General features: G+C 50.1%; 1 protein-coding gene across 1 annotated transcript in view; it reads right to left on the bottom strand.

The window, feature by feature from the left end:
• Window positions 1-23,839, bottom strand: part of GSN (gelsolin) — a 51,270-nt gene that overhangs the window by 26,458 nt on the left and 973 nt on the right. Inside the window, exon 2 of the mRNA XM_006091112.3 lies at window positions 12,512-12,599. The gene's annotated coding sequence lies outside the window, so the exon portion shown is untranslated. The remainder of the gene's footprint in view (window positions 1-12,511; window positions 12,600-23,839) is intronic.

Below are 23,839 nucleotides of genomic sequence, written 5' to 3'. Positions count from 1 at the left end.
CTCAGTGAGGTCTGGGGAGATCAAGCAGGACCTCCTGGCACCATCCGGCCCAGGCAGGGAGCACAGTGTCCTTTCCAGGTAAAGGGTTACAGTTGCTAAACCAGTGAAGCCCAAGCCAAGCCTGGCAGCCAGGAGTCTCAGGGGCAGCTGTCCCCACCACACCTCCCAGATCAGGGCAGGAGGCTGCATCAGGAAAGCCCTCTAGCCCCGCACATACCTATGTGAGAACCCAGCACAAAGGCATGTCCTAGGAAGGTCCCCAGGCTGTGGCCACTGAGTGGAAGATGGACTGTGGCACCTATATTCTATGCCACTCCTGGGCATACAGGTCAGGTATAGTGTGTTTTTTGTCTTGGGGGGCAGCCTGGCTCTTCCAGGACTCACTATATGAGCAGATCCTAATTCCTTCCCTTCTCTGGACCTCAGAGGTCCCCTTCACCTCTGATCTTGGTTGTTCCTGGCTCTTGCCCAGTGCCAACCACACAGTAGGCAGCTTCTCAGTATATGCCACAGGGAGGAGTTGTACAACCCACATCCCTCCCCTGTAGTTGGTCCCTGGACCCCACAACTAGCTCCTGCCTTGCACCCTCTGGGACCTTAGGCTTGTCTCTGGGTCTCTCTGGGCCTCCCAAGGCAGCTACAAGAGCCTGGAAACAGCGGCCTCCCCCTCCGCCCCCAGCCAAAGTGTACAAAAAGTCTTGGCCTGCCTAGGAGACACCGCCCTGTTCTTTTCTCTTCACCCCAAACACTGTTGTTCTTGATTTCTGAGAAGCCGGTCACTCATGGGAAGCCCTCTCTCAGAGCTTGTTTGCCTTCTGGCTCACGGCTGTTCTCTGGGTGCTCCCGCCCGTCTGGCTGGGATTTTGCTAATTAGGACAATGGTCAGTAAACAGAGACACCAGTTATGAAACCCAGTGAAACTGGACAGGACTTCAGTGAGGTCTGGAGAGCCCCATGGACTTGAAAGGAGGCTTGTTTAAGAATCTGGGAGACTCAGTTTCTATGACCAGGGCCTGTTTCCTTATCTATAAACTAGAGGCCCGGTACACGAAATTTGTGCACTCGGGGGGTGGGGGGGGGGGGCGTCCCTCAGCCCAGCCTGCACCCTCTCCAATCTGGGACATCCCTCTCACAATCTGGGATTGATGGCTCCCAACCACTCGCCTGCCTGCCTGCCTGATTGCCCCTAACCCCTTCTGCCTGCCATCCTGCTCACCCCCTAACCACTCCCCTGCCAGTCCGATTGCCCCCAACTGCTCCCCTGCCAGCCCGATCGCCCCCAACTGCCCTCCCCTGCAGGCCTAGTCCCCCCCCCCCACAACTACCCTCCCCTGCTGGCTTGGTCACCTCTAACTGCCCTCCTCTGCTGGCCTAATCGCCCACAACTGCCCTCCCCTGCCAGCCATCTTGTGGCAGACATCTTGTAACGACATGGGCGTGGCCATCTTGTAACCACATGGGGGTGGCCATCTTTGTGTGAGGGCATGATGGTCAATTTGCATATTACCTCTTTGTTATATAGGATTGGGGGAATAATGCCTAACTCACAGGGCAGCAAGGCAGCCCAAGGCCCGACACACAGTATGAACTCTCCAACAGTGAGTCCCCTTCTTCTTGAACTGTCTGGTTTCTTTGCAGAGGCCTTTGTTTAGCACTGATACACCACATGACAGCAGCGGGGCAGGAGAAAGGTTAGACTTCACAGTGAGATTCTTTAGATCAGGTCTGGGCTGTGTTTCCTGGAGCAAATTACTGTCCCTCTCTGAATCTTGGGCCACTCATTTGTAAATAGCTATAGTGATGCCCAGTTGCAGGACAGTTGGGAGCTCTGGAGAGAGACTGCTGGAGTCCACTACACACAGTAGGACTCATTAGCAGCATTAGTCCATCCTCTCTCTGTAGATGATGACACCAAGAATGAGAGCGTGACTTCTCAGAGTCACATGCAAGTACCTGGAGGAGCAGACCTAGAACTCGTCTCTTGGTGACCAGGCCAGAGCTGAGGCCTGTCTCCATGACGTGATAGGGCTCACTGGAAGGGCCAGCTGGACCTCTATGTTGGCACAGTCTATTCTGGGTGTGGACAGCTGTCAGGGGAACAGCCAGCGGGGCTTGGCTCAAGCCACCTCCAGGAAGCCAACTATCCCAGGGACCAGAGCCACTGGCCCTTTCCCAGCTTCCGGAGGCAACCCCACATAGTGCTGAGAGCCAGGGCAAGACATTCAGAGGGGGCCAGACCCCACCACTTCCTGATCCTGTGCCCTGGAAGCAGCCAGATTTGGCGATGGGTGCAAGCCCAGCACCCTGCCTGCCAGGGCCCACTTTACATTCTGTCTCCCCTTTCTGGGTGGAGGAGCTGGTCCTGGGAGGGTTGGGCCAGCAGCTGCACTGCAAATAGCTTCAAACAAGTAGCCTAGCCACTCTGGTACCCTGTAGCCCACCAATAGGGGAGCCGAGACACAAACACATCAGCAGCAAGACACGGAGGCCCAAATGCAGGAGTTGTGGCTGCAGGACCAGTAGAAGACGGAACAGAATCTCCACCAGCAAACCTCCTGGGAAGTCAAGATGCCCCAGCCAGAGCCAGCATGAGCAGGAGCCCAGGAGGCAGCTCCCTGTGTCACAGAGGAAGGGCTTTCCAAGAGGGAGGAAACAATGTGCATGACTAGAAGGAGCTCCCTCCAGGAAAATCTGGGTTGAAGTCCCTGCCTGACCCACCACTTCCTACCTGTGTGGTTTGAGCAAGTCCCTTCTGCTCTCCGAGCCTCCATTTCTCATCTGTAACATGGGGATTATAATGCCTTCCTAGGCTTGTTGTGGGAATTTTACCAGGTAAATACATTTGGGCTTAGCATAGAGCTGGGCAGAGTATGCACCTACAAGGAAACTATGATCGTTGTTAGCTGGGGGCTTGGGTAAGTTCTCTCTCTGAGACTCAAGTTCCTTAGGTATGAAATGTCTCCAAGGCAAGAGGAAAGGATTGAATGAGACCATAAATGTGAAAGACCCTAGGACCATGGCTGGCAGAAAATAGATGTTCAAAATGCCAGTTTTCTTCCCCAGGAGGAGGGGGCTGAGCCTCTGTAAGCTCAGGATGCCAAAAGTGACCAATAGGGTGAGGGGTGCCTCACCTTCCAGCCAAGAGAATATAGGGAATGTCTGGATGAATTTGGATAGAGCCCAAATCCCTACCTAGGATGGGGGATGCAGGACTTGGCAAACAGCCTTTCTGCAGAGTTTCAATTGCCTTTCTGTAAAATGGGGCGATGATTCCTACCCTGTGGGGTGCCTGGGAGCCATGGGCACCGTGCTGGGCACACAGCAGGCTCTCAACAACCATAACATCCAAAGGTAAGCCCCTAGGCTGTGCACACATACAAGTCACACCCCTCATACCTACCCCTGACCTCTACCTCTGTGTTCCCGTATCCAAAGCTGGGGAAGGCTGGAGGGTCCCAGCCAAGGCCCAGAGCCCAGGGTAGTGGCTGGTGTCAGGGATGGGAAGGCATCTCAGGAGAGAACCTCAAACCAGCATCTAAGGAACCTGCCTTGCCTCCCATCCCTCGAGTCTCTCCAGATGACACTCTATCCTCTCCTCCGGTCTACTCGCAACCAAAAGAACAAAGGTTTTGGAGTCACCATCTGAACCCAGCCCTGCCACCCACTACCTGGGTGACCCTGGGCAAGTGACTCAACCTCTCTGAGCCTGTGTCCTTGGGTAAAGAATGATGAGACTATGTCACAGGTTTGCCAGCCCTTGATACTAGTAAAAATCAGTTATGGGAAAACTCCAACTGTTATAGCATGATTAGAGATTCTTTGTAATTGTTCTCAAATTCTTAACTGCAGTAGAATTTCCAGAGTTTCAAAGATATTTGTTATTGTTACTAATCCTTTTCTTTTTAGTAGGATTTTAAAGTACTCTCCCCTCTTAAATATAAACAGAAGTATGGCACTGGAATGCTTTTGTTCCTTTCCAAGCTCAGAGGACAATCGAATCCAGATGGACGAAGTAAACGATCCAGCACACAAAACAAGCCTGGCACACAGTAGGACTCCAAAACGTGTGGTCTTCTCTCCCCAGGTGTGCTTCCACTTCACCTCCATGCAGGCACCAGTCACCAGCATTCTCCTCTGGGTGTCCAAGTGCCTGAACCTCTGGGGGCTTCCAGAACCCTCTGGAACACTCTTAGAGGCAGGGCCTAACCAGAGTCAGCTCACCAGGACTGCACATAAGGGCTGAGGCCAGAGCTGCGATGCTCAACCCCACACCCCCCTGTTTCACATTCGCTTCCCACCCCACAACCCAGCCACTGTCCTGTTTCTGGATCCCCACCTTTCCTCTGGTCCCACTGCACCAGCTTTTTCACTGCCTCCGACTCTCCCATTATCCCTAGAGACTGTACTATTCCCTACACAAGACCTTTCCACAGTCCCCAGTGCATACAGAAAGCAGACAGGACTCCCCAGCATCTTGCAGCCCCATCACCTGCTGATCCCCCATCAACAGCCTCCGCTCCACCTAACCTTGCCTCTATACATCCTCAATTTCCTGCCTCCAGGAGAGCTGGGGTCTAGACTCCATCTGCCTCTGACTGTATGTGACCATGGGCAAGCTCTTGGTCTCTCTGAGCCTCAGTCTCACTGGGGGCACTTGTAGAGAAGAGACAAAATAAAGGAGTGAGTGCCAGGAGGGCTCAGGAACCACCAGCCTGCTAAACACTGCCTCCTCCCTCCACCTTCACCCCCACTGCCTCCCCCCTGCACCTCCACCCCAGCAACCCCAGCGGCATTGCTGGCTCTCTCCGCTAAGCTTTTTCTCCTAAGCACTGGAATGCAGCGTTCACAGCCAGCAGCAGCAGCCAGGGAGGGGAGAGGAGGGAGGATGGTTTACAGGAAAATTACCGGGCTCGGGCCAGGCCAGCCCTGGCCCTAGCACTCACAGCTGCCTCTGAAAGACAAGGATCTGGGGGCCTGGCAGGTTCTTCCTCAGCCATGCACTTGGCCCCAAGCCTGGAGCTCTGTCTCAGCTGGTGGGGTGGTGGGATGTACTCTGGGGCCCAGTCCTCTGGGAGACACACACTCTTTGGCATCCAGAGACAGGGAGGAGGAGGAAAAACATAGACGGGTGTTTGTGAGAGGAGAAAATTAGATCCTGCCACTGCATGCTGGGGCCCCAGTCACTGACATGAAAAGGGGCTCTTTGTGCCCATTGTCGAAGCTCAAGCGCTATACCCTGGGTACCATGTCCCCATGTACCCTGCCCACCATCACATAAGCCATGCTCTCGGTGCCCCATACCAGGCCCTGGGTTCTTCATACCTTGTGTGCATGACTACCCTGATGCATGTTCCATGTCCTGTGTCCCATGTCACTTATTCCTTGGATCATGCTCCATGCACCATATCACTTCTGGTACACGATGCACTCTGTACTATATGCCATCTTTCGAATCCCGTGTCCACTGTATCAGGTCCTATCCCTTGAAAGTGTGTGCCCTGAACCTTGTCCTGAGCCCATGAATGGTATTTCTCGAGCCATGATTCCCATCTTCAGGTGACGATTAAGGAAGGCAAGCCGGGAGATAGATGCCCACCCCTACCCACCATTACCTATGCAAGCTGGGAAAAGTTACCTTCCTTCTCAATGCCTGTTTCTCCAGCTATAAAATAAAAATGACATTGGCACTCATCTATTAAGTGCTGTAATGGGAATTAAAAGAGATAGTGCATTTAAGGTGCTTAGCCCGGTGCTTGGCACAGCGTGAGTCTGTAAAATGTTTGCTAGTGCGGTGTTCTGGTACCTGTACTATGTCCGGGTACTGCATGCCAGGCTCCCACTCCCCAGCTCCTGCCATACATCACACACTCTACCACATCAGTGAAATTCAAACAATAAGCTTTAAGGAGGATAGTTTTCCCTCTCCTACTAAGGAGAAATCCAAGGCTCAGAGAGGGGCAATAATCTGCACGAGGTCACACAGCCAAAAAGGGGAAGCTGGGAGGTGCACACAGGGCATTCAGAAAGACAGGACAGACTGGTGACGGGCTCTGGGGTGGGTGTGGAGATTGTCAGCAAGTAGGCACAGCTTCTTCTAGGGGTGGTAGAAATGTTTTCAAACTGAATTGTGGAAATGGAGGCACAACTTTGTGAATTTATTAAAAATCACTGAATTAACTAAACTCGGTGAAATATACCTACATAAATTATACATAAGTTTACTTCACCAATTCATGTAAATTACACTTCAATAAAGCTGTTTTAAAAAGGAAAACAGCCCATGTACTTCCCATGCACCACTCTGACAAAGCCTCCAGCGAGGTGTGGCTCTGTGAGTTAGTGGAGACGGTCAGCAGAGGCTGGCAACCACTCTGAGGCCCAGGCGGGGGTGGCCTTGAGCAGCTGGGTGCCCAAACACCTCTGCAGATCAGGTGTGCAGCAGAATCACACGGGGAGTTCCAGAAAACCTAGATTCCCAGGCCCCACGCCCAGCCTCTGAGGGTAGGTCAGGGTGGGGGCCAGGAAATCTGGGATTCTGAGGCTCAGCCTGGACTGGAAACCACTTACCAAAGCCCAACATCTCCTTCACACTTGCAGAAACTAAGGCCAAGCAATGGGAGAGCCAGGGCTGGAACTGGGACCCCCTTCTTTGTCCTTCCTCTCCTTCCCCTCCTCTTCTCTCCCCCACTCCATCCTGGCCCTTAGCCTCCTCCGGTGACTCAGGGCTCTGAGTCATCCAGAGGCACCACAGAGGAAACTTCTTAGGAAAAACAATCCCCAAACAAAGCTTTCCCTGATCTGGGGAACAAAATAGGCCCAAGGGGCTAAGAGAGGGAGGAGAGGAGAACACAGGGTGGAGCTGGAGGCTAGGACCGAGACCTGGTCTCTCCTCTTGGCACTGACTTGTGTGAGGCCTTAAAGACAGTGCTTCCCTGTACTAAGCCTTAGTTTCCCCACCTGCAAATGATACCTATATTGCACACAGAAGCTCATTATGGACCAGGGAACATAAGTACTTATAAGCTTTGTCTTGTTGACAATGCTTCCCCAAAACCCATAGATAGCATCATTCCCATTTTACAGATGGGAAAACTGAAGCTCTAAAGCAGCGGTTGTCAACCTGTGGGTCGAGACCCCTTTGGGGGTCGAACGACCCTTTCACAGGGGTCGCCTAAGACCATCGGAAAACACATATATAATTACACATTGTTTTTGTGATTAATCACTATGCTTTAATTATGTTCAATTTGTAACAATGAAAATACATCCTGCATATCAGATATTTACATTAGGATTCACAACAGTAGCAAAATTACAGTTATGAAGTAGCAACGAAAATAATTTTATGGTTGGGGGTCACCACAACATGAGGAACTGTATTAAAGGGTCGCGGCATGAGGAAGGTTGAGAACCACTGCTCTAAAGGTTCAGACCAAGGATGACTATTAGGAAGTGCAGGGCAAAGTATGAATTAGGACTATCTGACCTTGAAGTCTTACTTTCATGCCTACACACCTTTGAAACACATGTGCTGCGCAGAGTGGCATGCAGATTGCATTTCATTAAACACGTCAAGTGAATGACCACAGAAGGTGCTCAACCACAAATGCCTTGCTCCTTTTCTTCCTCTGAGTCGGGTCCTGCCTCAGGACTTCCTGGCACATGTGAACTCAGGTAATCACTCAGGTGATACAAGCCTGACAAGCCACAAAGGAGGAGCATTTGAGCAGAGCCTCAAAGAATGAGCGAAGGTTTGTTTTTGGGAAACTGGGAATTGGGAAACTGGGAACAGGCAAGTCCAGTGCTCAGAGATGTGGCTCACACTGGAAATACAAACACTGAAGGGTGGAGACCTGGGCGTGTGGGTGAGGAAGGCCTGACTACTAGGAGTCCTGAACTGATCTCAGACAGGGAGGATTTTTAAACAGGGAGAGAACAGGAAGGGAACTGGTTTCATCTCTGCAGAGGGCCTGCTGCAGGCAGCTGAACTGGGAGTCAGGGCTGGGACTTCCCCTGAGGCCTCCCTGGAGCCCCACCTCCGAGCAGGCTTCAGGGACCACCCCAGATCCCTCACTACTCACCCATGGGTCAGAACTGCCCCCAAGGGCCTCTTCCCCGTCCATAGCTGGGCTGGGCTGAAGGCAGGCAGGCCTCTCCTGACCACATCAACCTAATCACATCGGCCTATAAATAGGAGCCTGTGGCTTTAGTCTGAAATAGCTTTGCCAGGCCCAACTCCACAGACATCACAGGGGCACACACAGCTCCGGAAACGTCCTTCTCCTTGACACAATTAAAAACCAAGACTTCCTCAGGAAACCATTGTTCACACTCCACTTTTACATTTCAGCATGAGGCAGTGGGCTGGGGCAAGAGCCACCCACCTACTGCTTATTACTGAAAGTGGACCTTGTGACTGCTTCTCTGCGTCCCACTATCTGGGGACCCAGAGCACACCACTACCTCTCTCTGGGCCTCAGTTTCCCAAAATGTAAACTAAGGAGGTTGGATGATATCCTTAAGGCCTTTGTAGTCAGGATGCTCTCTGGAATGGTCTAGGGCAGCGGTTCTCAACCTGTGGTTCCTGAACCCTTTGGGGGTCGAACAACCCTTTCACAGGGGTCACCTAAGACCATCGGAAAACACATATGTAATTACGTATTGTTTTTGTGATTAATCACTATGCTTTAATTATGTTCAATTTGTAACAATGAAATTGGGGGCCACCACAACATGAGGAACTGTATTAAAGGGTCGCGGCATTAGGAAGGTTGAGAACCACTGGTCTAGGGGGAGCCCTTAAACCCAAAATGCCCACTCCATTGTTACCCCTTCCCCAGCTGACTTGCAATTTTAATTATCAGCATTTAAAAAAGTAGAATTGCAATACAGATCTGAGCCAGGAGAAATGAACAGGTCCAATCCCTGCCACAAAAGGGCTGGCTGACCTTGGATGAATCACTGTCCTTCTCTGGGCCCAGCCATGAGATGAAGGTGCCGGCAAGATGATGCCCAAAGTCTATGACTTTTTAAATTTAAAACTGTTTTGTTTAGTGTTGATGAGAACCACGACATGCCAGCCTTGTGCTGAGAGCTACAGCTAAAGAGACAAATAAGATCTCATACAGCCCTCTGAGCCCAGCCGGGCCAGACCCCAGTGGGGGAAATGTAAAGGCATTTCCAAACCCTTCAGAGTCCCATTAGAGGCCTCCTTCAGGGCTGCAGGGAACACCTTGTTCTCAATTCAGATTACAGATTTATGGCTGCAGAGAAGACTCCCCAAAGGGCAGATTACGACATGGTCTGGGCCGTTAGCAATCAACAGGGAAATAAAGCTAAACAGCCATCCCTATGCATCAGGCATATGCTTAGAACTTGAATTCCCCATCACTTAATCCTCAATGACCCTGTAATCACGCCCCTTTTCACAGATGAGGAAACTGAGGCTGAGAGGGGTTAAGAGACATATCAAGGGGCACAGAGCAAGTCAGGCCAGAGTGATGCTTCAGGTTCACCCTGTTTGCTTCTGGAGCCCAGTATATAACCAAACCCCAGTGCTCAGTAAAACAACACGGGGCAGCTCCCATGATTTAGCCAATGGGGACACAACCCAACAAGGGCTGGGGACAGAAAGGGATTGAGTGTTTTACTGTGTTTGTGTGTAGGTGAGTGGGAGTGACAAAGAAGGTTTCACCTAGTGATACTCATTCTTTCCAACCAGCTTACAGCGTTAACCCCTCTGATCCTCCCTCCCTGCTCAAATCCTGTCAATCAAGCCACTCCCAGCTGAAAATGTGTCCATGGCTTCCTGGCACCCAGAGGATCGAGACCTGGCATTCAATGCCTCTCCTAGCCCTGCCCTCCCCGTTATCTCCTGCCACTCCCCACACTCCTGCTGCTGCAGCACTGCTCACTAGTCCCCAAGCACAGTGGCTCCAAGTGGCCAAACCTTTGCACGTGTGACTCTGCCTGAAAGCCCGACTCGCCCTTAGCCAGTGCTTGACTCAAGAGGAAAAGGTCTCCCTGGCTCCTCTGAGACTTATCACAAGACTCCAGGCTCAGCGACCACAATTCTGGATCTCCGAGGGCAGGGCAGGTCTGATTCATCGCCCCTCTCCACTCAGAAGCTCAGCAATGAAAAAAATGCAAGGAGCCCAGAGAATGCTGGGGAGAGCACATTTGCCAAGACTGCCCAAGACCAAGCCTCATCTGAGGCACAGCGTCAGGACGCCACAGTGTGGAAGGGCCAAACATTACACCTTTGGGATTTATCAGCGTGGGAGGGTCTCTCTTTCCAGGGTTCTAATAATGAAATTTGGGCAAATCTCTCCCCTACTTTAAAATTTCCAGTAGTTCCCAGCAGCTTAGGATAAAATCCAAACTCTAACCAAGGCCCCCAAGGGCTTGCATGACTAAGGTGCTATCTGGTCTCTAGGCCCTTGTCCCACCATGCTCCCTTCCTTCAGATCCCCAACAACTCCACACGGGACCTCCCGTCTCAGAGCCTCGGCATACTGTTCCCGATGCCTGGGTGCTCCCTTCCCTGCTCACACAGCACCTTCCATTCCCTCTTTAGGTCTGGGCTTTTCAGGGAAGCCTCCCTCATCTGTCCAGATAGAATTCCATCACACCCACCCAATCCCATATGCGCTCATAACCCTGGTTGTCTCCTTTATGGCTGAAGAAATCAATTTGTTATGTGTGTAATGACTTACTGTAAGACCCAGGACTACAAGACCAAGAGGGATGGGAAAACCTTGCTCTCCAACACCCAGTTCAAGGCCTCAATATCTGTCAAATGAATGAACCCATGAATGAGTAAGTGAATGAATGAGTGAACATACAATGTAACTCAAGACAAGATGATGGTCAGAATCCTGGTGAACATTAGAGGCAGAAAAGCAGGGTCCAGAGACGGTCAGGGAAATGGAGATAAATGGATGGTGCAGTCTCCCAGAAGCAAAGAGGGGAGAGAATTTCTTGAATGTTCTCAACTGCTCCAAGGAGGTGGTACATGGAGATCCGAGGAAATACCACGGGATTTGGACAAGCAGGAGCTCACTGGGGCCTCCTTGGTTGAACTCAAGTTCAGCAGAAGTGGGCATGAGGTGGGCACAGTGTAGGGGCTGAGCCAGCCAAGCTTAGTTAACAGGTACTCATCTGGGCCTGAGCCAGTCTGGCCCTGCAGGGTCTGCACAAATGGGGAAAGCAGAAGACAGGTCTGTGTCATTGTCACCAACAGCATGAACAGAGAGTAATACCCTTTGGTGACAGAGTAGTTAAAGGCAATTCGGCTTTAGGAGCTGGAGTGGTCAGGGCTAAGTCCCAAAAGCTGGAGCTTCAGAACCAAGACTGGCCCCCATCCCTCCACTCTGGGCAGCATCAGGGCTGCTCCTTGCTCAGCAGAACAACAGGCTTCGGCTGAAGCGGGACAAGTCCCCTCTCTGGGCCTGGCGGGCCTTCTAGGAATCCTGGCTTTGAGGACAAAGCATTCTGAAGACCATCAGAAGGCCCGTTCATCTCAGCTTTGGGAAAGAGGAACAGCTCTGTCTGTGGTCACTGTCACCCCCTGAAGCCAGCTGGGCCAAGAATGAGTAAGCCTGTAGGCATTCAGCCCCTTCTCTTTTTGGAACCAAGGATGATGTCATGAGCTGGAGGGTGTTTTCCAGGCTCTCCATATCCTTGCTGTTAGAAATTCACTTCCTTTCCAGCGTTAGACGCTGGGTTAGTTCCCTAGCAGCGATCCTTCCCGTTTCACAGCTCACAAAGCCCTTCTGCATCTATGAGCTTGTGCAGTCTTCACGACAACTTGCAAGGTGGGTGCAAGGGAGATCCACACACCCATTTTTGTAGGCAGAGAAACCAAGGCCCAAGCTGGGAAGTAACCAGGGTCTCCTGCTTCTGGAGAAGAGGCAGAAAAAGCCCAGGACTCGGCACCCCACCCCTTGGATCTGAGCCTACTTCAGCGGGTCACCTGGGAATCTGATAGTCAGGTGGCCCCACCCTGCCAGCCCTGCCAGCCGTCCCCAGGTGGCGCTGACTCATCCTTCCCCATGACTCACACTCCTCAGGTTCTCCTCCTCCAGTCAACAAGCAGAGACTTGGCAGCCACACCCCAGATTCTCCCACCTCCTGTGGAGAATCTGTGCATCTCCTTTTTCCTCAGGGAAATCCACCCTCTTACAAAAGAGCCAACAGAGGCCTTGATAGGGAAAGCAACTGTCCTACAGTAACACAGCCAGCAAGCAGCACAGCCAGGTGGAGGCCCAGGCACCCTGGCACCCAGGCTAGTCAGTCCTTGCCTCTTTCTCACAGGATCACCCTTGCCCGGCCTCCCTGTCATGGGCAGGTGAGAAGCAAATGAGGTAACAGGCAGAAATGTACTCTGAGTTTAACTAGAAACGCCTCAGAAACTACCTTTGAATCCACTATGGCAACTGGCGCTGCTTCCACTGTCCTCTTCAGACTTCCCGAGTTTAGGAGGACTCGGGGTTCGCACTGCTCTACCTACCTTGCAGGGCTCAGAAGGTGAAAGGGGGTGTTCCAGGGGCAGGTGCTGGGACCACGGCAGAAGCTGCACGAGCAGGTATCAGCACCACCTGTAAATAAAGAACCAAGACTCTCAGTGTCAAGGGCTCAAGGTCATCTGGTCAAATCAAAAGCGTCCACTTCTCTCCAGCCCCACTACCAGGGTCACACAGCCCCTATTTGCACACCTCCAACTGTGGGGCACTCACTTCCTGCCAAGGCTTCAAGACCTACTATTGGAGAGTTTGGCTGGTTAAAAAAATTGTCATTAGGATGTGCTAAAATCTCTCTCTGTGGTCACCCAGGACAGGTCTGTCATCCTGTTTCCCAAAGGCTCTTTGGAGACTTGAAAACAGTGGTCCTGAGCCTTCAGTCTTCTACAAGTTGTACAGTCCCTTTCCTCCAGCTTTTCCTGAGACCAGGGTGTCCTGTTCCCTTACCCTTTCCCTGATCTACTCCAAATGAATCCTGTCTCTCCTGAAATAATCTACACTAATAAAAGAGAAACATGGTAATTGGCGTACGACCGCTACCCTTTTCATTGGCTAATCAGTGAGTATATGCAAATTAACTGTCAGCCAAGATGGCGGCCGGCAGCCAGGCAGCTGGAAGCGAACATGAGGCTTGCTTGCTGCAGTGAAGGAGGACTCCAACGTTCCCCGCCTCACTTGCCGGCATCTGAGCTACAACTCTAAGCAACTATGTACTATGTTGCAAATAAGAAGATAAACAAAACCCCAGAAACCAGCTTTCATTCAGTTGGGCTTTAGCAACATTGTATCGATGTTTTCAGCGGTGAGGCCTCAGAGCTAAAGCTGGCCCAGAATAAAAAAAAAAAAAAGAAAAGGAGCGGTTGGAAGCTTCAGTCACTCGCTGCCGGAAAACAGCCCTCAGCCCCTCACCCAGACTGGCCAGGCACCGCAGTGGGGACCCCCACCCTAATCCAGGACACCCTTCAGGGCAAACCAGCCGGCTCCCACCTGTGCACCAGGCCTCTATCCTATATAGTAAAAGGGTAATATGCCTCCCAGCACCGGGATCAGCGGAGCAGTGAGGCTCCCGGCACCGGGATCAGCGTGACAGGGGGCAGCGCCCAAACCCCCTGATCGCCCTGCGGCTCTGTGTGTGACAGGGGGCGGGGGCCACAACCTCCCTATCTGCCCTGCTCTGTGCCTGATAGGGGGGAGCTCCCCAATCCCCTGATTGCCCTGCGGCTCTGTGTTTGACAGGGTGCAGCGCACCAACCCCCTGATCGGCCCTGCTCTGTGACAGGGTAGAGCCATAACCTCTCCATCGGCCCTGCTCTGAGTGTGACAGTGGCGGCGCCCCAACCCCCTGATCGGCCCTGCTCTGTGGGTGATAGAGGGTGGTGCCCCAATCCCCCTCCACGGGCCTTGCTCTGTGTGTGACAGGGTAGAGCCATAACCTCCCCATTGGCCCTGCCCTGTGTGTGACAGGGTGCAGCGCCCCAACCCCCTTATCCGCCCTGCTCTGTGTGTGACAGGGGGCGGTGCCCCAACTCCCCTATCGGCCCTACTCTGTGAGTGACAGCGGGGAGCTCCTCAACCCCCTGATCGGCCCTGCTCTGTGCATGACAGGGTACGGAGCCCCAACACCCCTGATGGGCCCTGCTCTGTGCGTGACAGGGGGCAGCGCCCCAACCCCCTGATGGGCCCTGCTCTGTGCGTGACAGGGGGTGGCGCCGCAACCTCCCCATCGACCCTGCCTTGAGTGTGACAGGGGCCGGTGCCCCAACCCCCCAATCGGCCCTACCCTGAGCGTGACTGAGGGTGGCATCGCAACCTCCCGATCCAACCTGCTCTGTGCATGACAGGGCGGCGCCCCAACTCCCCAATCGGCCCTGCTCTGAGCCTGACCAGGGGCTGCACCTAGGGATTGGGCCTGCCCTCTGCCACCCGGAAGCAGGCCTAAGCCAGCAGTTCGTTATCTCCCGAGGGGTCCCAGACTGCGAGAGGGCACAGGCCGGGCTGGGGGACCCCCCCCCCCCCGAGTGCACAAATTTTTGTGCCCCGGGCCTCTAGTAATAATAATAAAAGACCCAGAATTAGACATTCTAATGAGTTCTATCCACAGCAAGCAAGCAGAACTCTCACCTCTATCATTCCAGATATCATGCCTCTATTAATCCAGCCTAAAGTCCCATTAGCATTTAAGGTAATCCCATTGCATGAATGAATTCAGCTTATAACCCTTACAATAAACTTCAGAGCAGTGGTTGAGGATTCTGGAGGTAGACACAATGGTCCTTCAGTTAACTAACTATGTAGCTTGACCAAGTTACTGCACCTCTCTGAGTCTCAGTTTCCTTCTCTGTAAAAAATGGATTATGTTAGAACCCCCCCCACCCGCCCCAACACACACACACACACACACACACACACAGAGTCATTATAAGGATTAAATGAGATAAAATATGTCAAGGGTTTTGAACAGTGTATATATTTACTCTATTTATTAATTAATCCTAAGTCTTTTTCTAGACGTGTATCTTTCTCATCCTGTACTTGTGTATTCAGGGACCCAAGTTGCTTACATGCCATAATCCCACCTGTGTGGCTAAGTATCATTCTATTCTTACACGACTGTGTTATCAGTACCTGGTGACAGGTCTTTCTCTGCCATCAGACTGTGAGCTCCATCAGACTGCTTTGCCTCTGAAGCTTCGGCCCTGGTACATGGCCTGGCAAACTGCAGACCACTGGCTATATGCTAGGTGACTGAATGAAGGACCAGACTATGTGGGTCCTAGGGCTGTGCAGCCCAGCCTTTCAGTCCCTCCTTCTACCCCCAAAAACACACACACACCTTTCAGGGACAACCTCACTCCCCACAGTCCCAGTCATCTGCATCCAGGGACAGCTAAGTAAGCTGGCTCCTGCCTACACGGGAGAAACTCTCTGCCCAAACCAGCTTCTCCAAGCCAAAGAGAGAGTCCAGGTTCCCAAACGGAGCAAGGCCCTACAGGCTCCTGGGATTCAGACACAAAGGGGCCCTGTTCTCAGCTGACATTAAATGGCCCAGACATTCCTGGTGGGTTTCTGCATTGTGAGTGGCACGGGTGCATAGCAGGGGATCTGGAAGGAGGCTGGTGTTAAATGCTACCTCTGTGGGCCTTCCATGGAGGACAGATCAAAGCAGACCTGGGTTTTGTTGTTCCTGCCAATGACTAATGACCTTTCACCTTCTGTTAACTCTGTGAGAGAATGAGACTTTCAAATCCAGCTCCCCTCTTTTCTACAAACCTCCAAATCACACCTTCATCTTCACTGGCGGTGCTACATTTGTTCTCAAGTGCATCCGGCTCCTCCCCCGGTGCTCCCCATCTCAGCAGCACCACCACCCACCACCCACACCAGGCCAGACACCAGGGCACCACTCTTCTCAACCTCCCCTTCTCTGTCACTCTTGCCTCCAACACCACTGAGTCCTTGCATCCTCTTCTCCCCCATCCCCCCCACTGCCAACATCTTGGTCCAAGTACCATCACCTCTCACGTGGATGACTGCAATGCTTCCTAACTGGTCCTTCCACTTCCTCGCTCATTCCCAAAGTGCAGTCCTTGGCTCAGATTCCACCATGGCTCCCTATGGCCCCCAGATAAAGTCCAAGATCCTTAACACACTTTTCCACATCATTTATGATCTTCCCCCTGCACCCTCATAGCCGCTGGAGTCTCAACTCTCACCAGTTCCTGTCTCCCCACCACCCCTACACACACCCACACATACACACACCCCTCCAAGCTCCAGCCAGACAGCTGCACTCTGTTCCTTAAGTCCTCGTCTAATCTTCGCACAGACTGCTTCCCGTTTTGGAACTCTTTCATCCCTGTTCTTTTCTTCTTCCACTTTGATCAAGCCCAGCTTTCTTCCCGGAAATCTTCTTGGACTCCCCTTCCCCTTAGGTTGAGCTCATCTGAGATCCCACAGGCCTCTTGTCTTCCCAGTCACACTGTATTATGGTCTGTTTCCAAGTCAGCCTCCCCCATTAGACTAAGATCTGCTCCCTTGTATCCCAACACCTAGCCTAGGGCTGGGGCCACAACAGCACAAGATTCACTAAAGGAAGAAGCTAGTGAATCACGTGTGCACACATGTGTAAACACACTCACGCACACCTTCACCTAGAGCTGGCTAAGAGTGCAGGTGCTGCCATCTATAGGCTGAAAGAGCATTGCACTCTTTTCTAGGATGTGGGTGCAGGGAGCCCCAGAGTTTTAAAACTGGCTGGGTTTAGAATTAGAATTAGCCCCAGCTAACTACAAGTTGGTATGTTTTCCATTTTAGACTTAAAGCTGCAGCAACTTAAAAACAAGGTCCACAAACCGCTGACTCTAGTCCATCGCCCACACACTCCAGACGGAGCCATAAAGAGAGGCGGTTCCTTCCGGCATTCAGATCCCAGCCCAGGCTTGCTAGGTGCCTGTTTGCTGAATTACATCTTAGAGCACAGGAAGAGGAGGCACTTTCTAACAGTCAGAGCTGCCCACCAGTGCAAAGGCTGGTCTTCAGGTAGAGAGCTCCCCATTAGTGAAAGTATGCAAGCTACCAGGAACCCCATCTGTCTAGAAGGTGACTGCAGAGGAGCATTCTGCCCTGGGGTGTGGGTTAGGGGCGACTGGAGCAGATGTGTTTTCCTCCTAAAAGACTGCTCCCAGCTCTCTGGGAGAACCTTCAGATTTGGTGGGAGAAGCATGGTATCTGACCAATAAAGCCAGAAGGGTTCAAGGGCCACCCAATGAGAACAGTTAACATTTTCTGATCACTTGCCAAGTGCTAAACTCTGACATACATCATCTCTCATCCTCACAATAACTCTGCCAGGCAGATATCATTGTCCCCATGTTGTGAAGGACGGACAAAGCTCAGAGAAGTGAAATTATGTGCTGACAGTCACACCGCTAAGGTCTGGGCAAAAGTTCCTACCAAGTCAGGCTGCCTGCCCTACATCTTGGTCTCACTAAATTTCAAGAGATGAGGCCAGGCCTCTTGCTCACTAGAGAAAAACATAAAGCTGTGATTACTCTAGATCAGGGGTTAGCAAACTTTTACTGTAAAGGGTCAGGCAGTAAATATTTTAGGCTTTGCAGGCCCCATGCCTTCTCTTTTGTATATTCTTCCTGGTTTGGGTTTTTATTTTGTGTGTGTGTTTTTAACAACCTTTTGAAAATGTAAAAACCACTCAGCTCAGAGGCATGCAAAAACAATCTAGGGGCTCCCCAGGGCTATAGTTTGCAATCTATAGGTTGAAATTGGTGTTTATAGTCTTAAATATAAAAACTTCAGGTGGAAATGTTTAAGCCAAATGCCAGGTCCTACAGCTATAATTCTCCCCCCTCAGATGGCTTCCTATTGAGTCACACTCTCTTAGAGAAGAGCTGGCCCAACTTTGCTGCGATATTAGGCAGCAAAATATTTCAAGGGCTGTTCAGATTCTAGAAACTCATAGCTGTGGACCAAATAGTTTGACTCAGTGTTGGGAAGAGAAGAGGGAGGCACATACAATGGATAGGAAGAGCCTCAAAGATAAGACATTAAGAGATCTGGGGGCCGTAGCTGGTTTTGCTCAGTGGATAGAGTGTCGGTCTGCGGACTGAAGGGCTTGGTCCCCAGTGAGCAGGAGGCAGCCGATCAATGATTCTCTCTCATCATTGATGTTTCTATCTCTCTATTCCTCTCCCTTCCTCTCTGAAATCAATAAAAATACGTTTGGTTTTTTTTTTTTTTTTTTTTAAAGAAGATCACTATCTTAAGAGAGAGAGAGAGAGATATCTGTGGTCTTGTCTGAGCCCTGAACAGGGATTTAAGACTCTTCCTGTGAAAAGTGGAGGGAAACTGGTTAGGTTTTTGCTGTGTGCTTCAGGAAACTCACTTGTTCCCAGTCATGAAGTAAGGGGTTGGGGTCAGGCGATTTCCAAGGTCCAAACTCTAAAAGTTGGAGTCTGGAAACTGTGTTGAGGAGAGAAGGGAGTCAGGAGATTGGTCTTCAGCTGAGGGTCACCACAGTCACAACAAAGTCAAGGGGACACAAAGTCAAGCCCTTCCGTTCTAAGTATAGAGGTAGAGCAGTGACCTGGCTTAAGCTCAAGGTCTTATGGCAAGTGCTAAGCAGAAACTAGAATGAGAACCAGCGTCTCTCTACCTCTTCAGCTTGGATCTTAACCGTTATATTTTACTGATGCTGAACTGTGCAAACGTATTTACTAAATGAATGAATGAAGTATGATATAGTATTTCCGTAAATGGTCCCTGAGCTAGAATTTTGATAACCAGCTTCCAAGGCTCCCACAAAGGCTGCAACCTTTCTGGGCAGCAATTTGGCAAAATGTAGCAAAACCTGTAAAATACGTCATTTTTTACCCAGAAACTCCAATTCTTGGGTACCTTCCTAAGGAAAAAAAAAAAAAAAAAAGAATAATGTAAGCATTAGTATGTTCATTGCAGCACTGTTTATAAACAGGCTAAATGCCTAATGATAGAGGGTCAGTTAAGTGAACCATAGTATATTCACTCCTTAAATATAATTATAGAGTGATTAAATCAGATCAGCACATATTTTCATAATAAAAAGGTAAAACCTGATTTTTTTTTACAAATAAAATGCATAATTTCACTTCTTTAATTCTCGGACTATTGGAACAAAAGATTTAAAATAGCAATAGACATGCATTTATCTACTTATGTATAGTATACTTTTAAAAATCCTTTAAAAATTAAACTTAGAGCCCTAGCCAGTTTGGCTCAGTGGATAGAGCGTCAGGTTGCTGACTGAAGAGTCCCAGGTTCGATTCCAGTCAAGGTCACGTATCTTGGTTGCAGGCTCAATCCCCGGCCCTGGTCAGGCATATGCGGAAGGCAACCAATCAATGTGTCTCTCTCACATGGGTGTTTCTCTCTATCTGTCTCTCCCCCTCTCTTCCACTCTCTCTAAAAATCAATGGAAAAATATCCTCGGTGAGGATTAACAACAATAACAATAAAAATTAAACTTAGAGTCCTGAAAAACATGAGAAAATATTTATGTTATACTGTTGAAACAAAAAGTCAGAATAGAAAATTATAAATGTGGTATGACCACAATTATGTGAGGGTAAAAAAAAAAAAAGTACTGAAAATATCAGGAAGGAAACGCGCTCAAATGTTAGCAGTGATTATCTCTGGTTGGCAGAATTATAGACAGTTCTTATCTTTCATACTTTTTTATTTTCCAAATTTCCTATCATCAACATTTGCTATAATTAGAAAAAGAAAAAAAGGTTCTTGGAGGAGGGGAGAAAAAAGCGCCCCATAGTCCATGTGTATTCCACCCATAGCACTTTGCTACTCCCCAAAAAATTAACTAGTATTTACCCAGTACCTACCAAGGGCCCACCCCAGCCATAGTCGCTATAGAAAGGAAATGAAGGGCCAGGCTCCACCCTGAAAGCTTACATATATCATAAAAATTTTCTTTGCTTGGCAAATAAACTGGTCCCACATGATATCCTTGTTGAGGCTGGAAAGATATAAGGCTGTTTGCTCAACAGCAGTATCAACAAATCCATTCCCACTGGTGTGGTGCCTTCATCAGAGTTCCCTGAGAGACACCATGGCTCAAACCGTTTCTGGAGTCCCTTTGGGAATAGAAAATTTCAGGGATGCTTTACAGCCCAGGAAGAAAACTGTTATCCCTTAGTCCAAGTATTGAAAGCAAGAGGCACAGAGGCTCCTTCTGAGGCAGAAAAAGCAAGGCAGCAGGAAGGAGTTGGATGGAGGGCCTGGAGAGGAACCTAACTGGCCATGTGGCCTGGGCAAGAGAACTCATATCTCCAGGCCTCAATTTCCTCACCTGTAAAATGGGGCCCATAATGACAACCTCAGGGCTCCTATGAGGTTCAAAGAAGAAAAAGTTAGTCTTTTCATCTCTCTAGGCCACGCCTCAGTTTCCTCATCTGTAAAACTGAGTCATTATCACCTCTTTCATAGGGCTGTTAAAACATTAAACAAGACAGTATAGACAAAAGGTGAGCGCACACAGTAAGCATGCTACATACATATGATGGCCATGATTCTTATTGCTTGTAGAACAGGGAATAGGACACATAAATGAATCAGACCTCAACTTCCTTATCTGCAAAATGGGGCAACCAATTCAGTCCACAAAGACCAAATTCATGAATAGTGGCCGACTCTCCAGCTGGCACTGGCACAAGTAACTTAAACACAGACAACTGCTGTGGGCTCACTTTGTGCTCCCAGAGGTGCAGGTCCCATGTTCCTGCACTGAGCATAAAGCCCTCTGACTCAAGGCCATCAGAACCCAGAAAGCCTGACATTACCCTGTCCACCCCCACTAGTGCAGAGTGAACACTGGGGCCCAGAGAAAGGCACATATTAGCACAAGTCACCCACGCTTTGTCAGTGGCAAAACCAGGACCACGCTCACCGCTTTCCTCTGCTCTGCCCTTAAGTTGCTGCTGTGGTCCCAGGCAAATGGCAGAATGAGGAAGAGAGGGGAAGCCGGAGAGCAGCAGGAACCCAGCCTGTCTGTGGTCTCCAAACTCACAAACCACATCAGGCTGAAATATGACACACGCTCACTCAGTTGAAAGAGAGGAGATATTTTTACTTAACATCCCCCAGCTGCCTAAACACTGGTCTCTTTCTTTCCCTCCCCCCAAAAATGCGTAACTCCTGGGACCTGCTTTTTCCTGCTTCTGCAGGCATTTTCTCAGGGAATAACCATGGGGCAGGGGTGGGGGGCTTCCACTTTTCCTGGCTTTCCCAGAAACCTTTCCAGAACATGGGCTCAAATGGTAAAGGGACAGGGGACTGATCCTTGCTGGGTTCCCAACTCAACAGGTGACCTTGGGCAAGTCTTGTGTTGTCTGAAATATAGGAAAAAGTGAGCTCCCACTGGAGTCCTCTTGATAGTACAGAAAAGTGTTTACAAACAGCCCTGGGAGACTCCTCCAGGCCTCTCTGCTACAGGACTGAGCATCCCATGCCATGCACACTGACTCATTGTCACAGCCACAACAAAACTCCCCCATCAGTACTCATGAAAGAACGAGATGGAACCTTCTGGAGAATGTCTGCAGTGATTAAGATCTCTGACTCTATCATCAGACCTCTGGAGTCCTGGTACCATCACCCAACAGTCTCACAACCCAAGGCATGTTATTTAGCCTCTCCAAGGGGGATAATAATATCGACCTCAGAGGAATGGTTGTGAGGAATCAACAAAGTAATTAATGTCCCAGCGATTGATATTCTAAAAGGTAGCTTTATATGATTATGATGCAGATCAATGCTCCACCCCCCATTTTACAGAGAGCCAGGACTTGCCCAAGGTCACTCAGAAGAACGAACAGTGTGGCTCCACTCCCAAGTCAGTGCTTTTAACTTCTCTCGGGCCTACAGTCTCGAATAAGAATATTTACACCCTTGGAGAGTGTAAAGTTTCTTGAAGAAAATCAAAGACCAAAGCCTCAGCTAAGGACTACAGACCATGCATAAATCATCTCTATGACTTGGCAATTTCTCCTGAAAGATCCAAACTACCCACACAGATGGAGCAGGGGGAAGTGACCTACTGACACTGGAGGGCCAAGAAGTTGTGAAGGCAGCCGATCAACTGCTCTTGCTTGTAATAGTTTGGCACGAGTGCACACACAGCTGTTAACAGGAGCTACCTCTGGGGGAAAAGAGGGGGTTGGAGAGATGAAAATCACTCTATACTCTTCTCTATGTTTGAATCTTTAACAATACATAATTGCTTTAAAAAGAAGAAAAAACAACACAGCAAAACTCAGAATAACTTAGCAGCTTTATCCAGTAGGTATAAGCCTGTTGTCTGCTTTTAGATGAAATGTATGGCAAGTTTGGAGATCTTCAGGTGGGCTTTCAGAATCTGCCGCTCTGATCCATCCTGGGGCCACTGCTCTGGTTCAGACCTGGACTCTCTTTCACTTGACCATGTGACACCCTGCTTGGGGTCTCCTGCCCCCAATCTAGCCCCTTCCAATGCATCTCCTACATTAGCCACCAGATTGAGAGTTTTAGCCAAAATCCTTTCTGTCTTTAAAATGAAGTCCAAACCCTTAGCTTACAATCAAGTTCCATCTTTATTTAGCTCAACTCCCATCACTCTACCCTCCCCCCATCCTCCATTGTAGCTAAGTGGATTGCTCAGAAAACCTCAGTGCCTTTGCACAAGCTCTTCCTGTTTCTTAAAATGTCTTTTCCCTCAATCTCTTTATCTCCTGGGGAACTATTACTCATTTCTAAGGCCTGGGTCACCCAGACATAGTCACCCCTCTTACAGACTATCAGTATCCCATGACTGTGTCGACCACTCTAGATGGGAAGTATCTTGAGGATAGAGAGCTTTGTCCTCCTCAGGGGTTCTTGGTACCTCGCAGGACAAGGCACTAGACCCAAGAGAACTGAATCAAGGAAGCAGGGAGGAAGGAAATGCCATGAGAGGCAAACCCTGCAGCCTCCCCTCCAGGGAGCTGCCTGCTTTCCAAGTTCACACTAGTCCGTAATAAAAAAGACTATGGAAAATTCTGGAGTAAAGTTTCTTTCCCTGATTCACAGGGAATCCTTCTTTGCTGCTGTATAACTCAGGCCAGTGCCAACTCAAGCTCCTCCGGCTGTTTACAATTTCCCTGGCATTTATAAATAGTGAGGCCTCAGAAAGGAAAATGGAGTCTCAAGGGAGCTGGATGCCCACTGTCCCTTCTCCTACCCTTCCTCCTCTGTTCCAAGCCTCTTCCTCTTAACATCCTCAAAGAATACCAACCAGCACCCCCAAGTACGTGTAAGGGTGGAGGGGAAGTACTCAGTCCCTTAGTGAATGGAAACTCAAAAAAAGAGTCTAAGACCCAGTGGGAGTGGCTCAGTTGGTTGAGTGTCGTCCTGTGCACCAAAAGGTTGCTGGTTCAATTCTTGGTCAGAGCACACACCTGAGCTACAAAGGCAATTGATCGATGTTGCTGTCTCACATTAATGTCTCTCTCTCTCTCTCTCTCTCCCCCTCCTCTCCCCTCCCCTCCTCTCTTCCCTCCCTCCCTCCCTCTCTCTTCCTTCTCTAAGCATATCCCTTGGTGAGGATTAAAAAACCCAAAACTATTTTTAAAAAAAAAGAAGAGTCTAAGGTACCACCAGCTAGAGGGAGTCACGCGAGGCCCACTGAACTAGGTCCCAGCCCTGCCCCTTCCCCTTATGTGACTTATGTGACTACGAGCCTGTCACAACTCCTCAGGCCCTTCCAGTTCTCTCTCCAGCTATGGCATGGGGCTGGGGTC

This window comes from Myotis lucifugus, unplaced genomic scaffold (genome assembly GCF_000147115.1).
Source record: "Myotis lucifugus unplaced genomic scaffold, Myoluc2.0 scaffold_87, whole genome shotgun sequence".
Classification (NCBI taxonomy): domain Eukaryota; kingdom Metazoa; phylum Chordata; class Mammalia; order Chiroptera; family Vespertilionidae; genus Myotis; species Myotis lucifugus.
The sequence above is the reverse complement of the archived record's forward strand: the minus strand, read 5'-3'. Positions and strand labels throughout refer to the sequence as shown.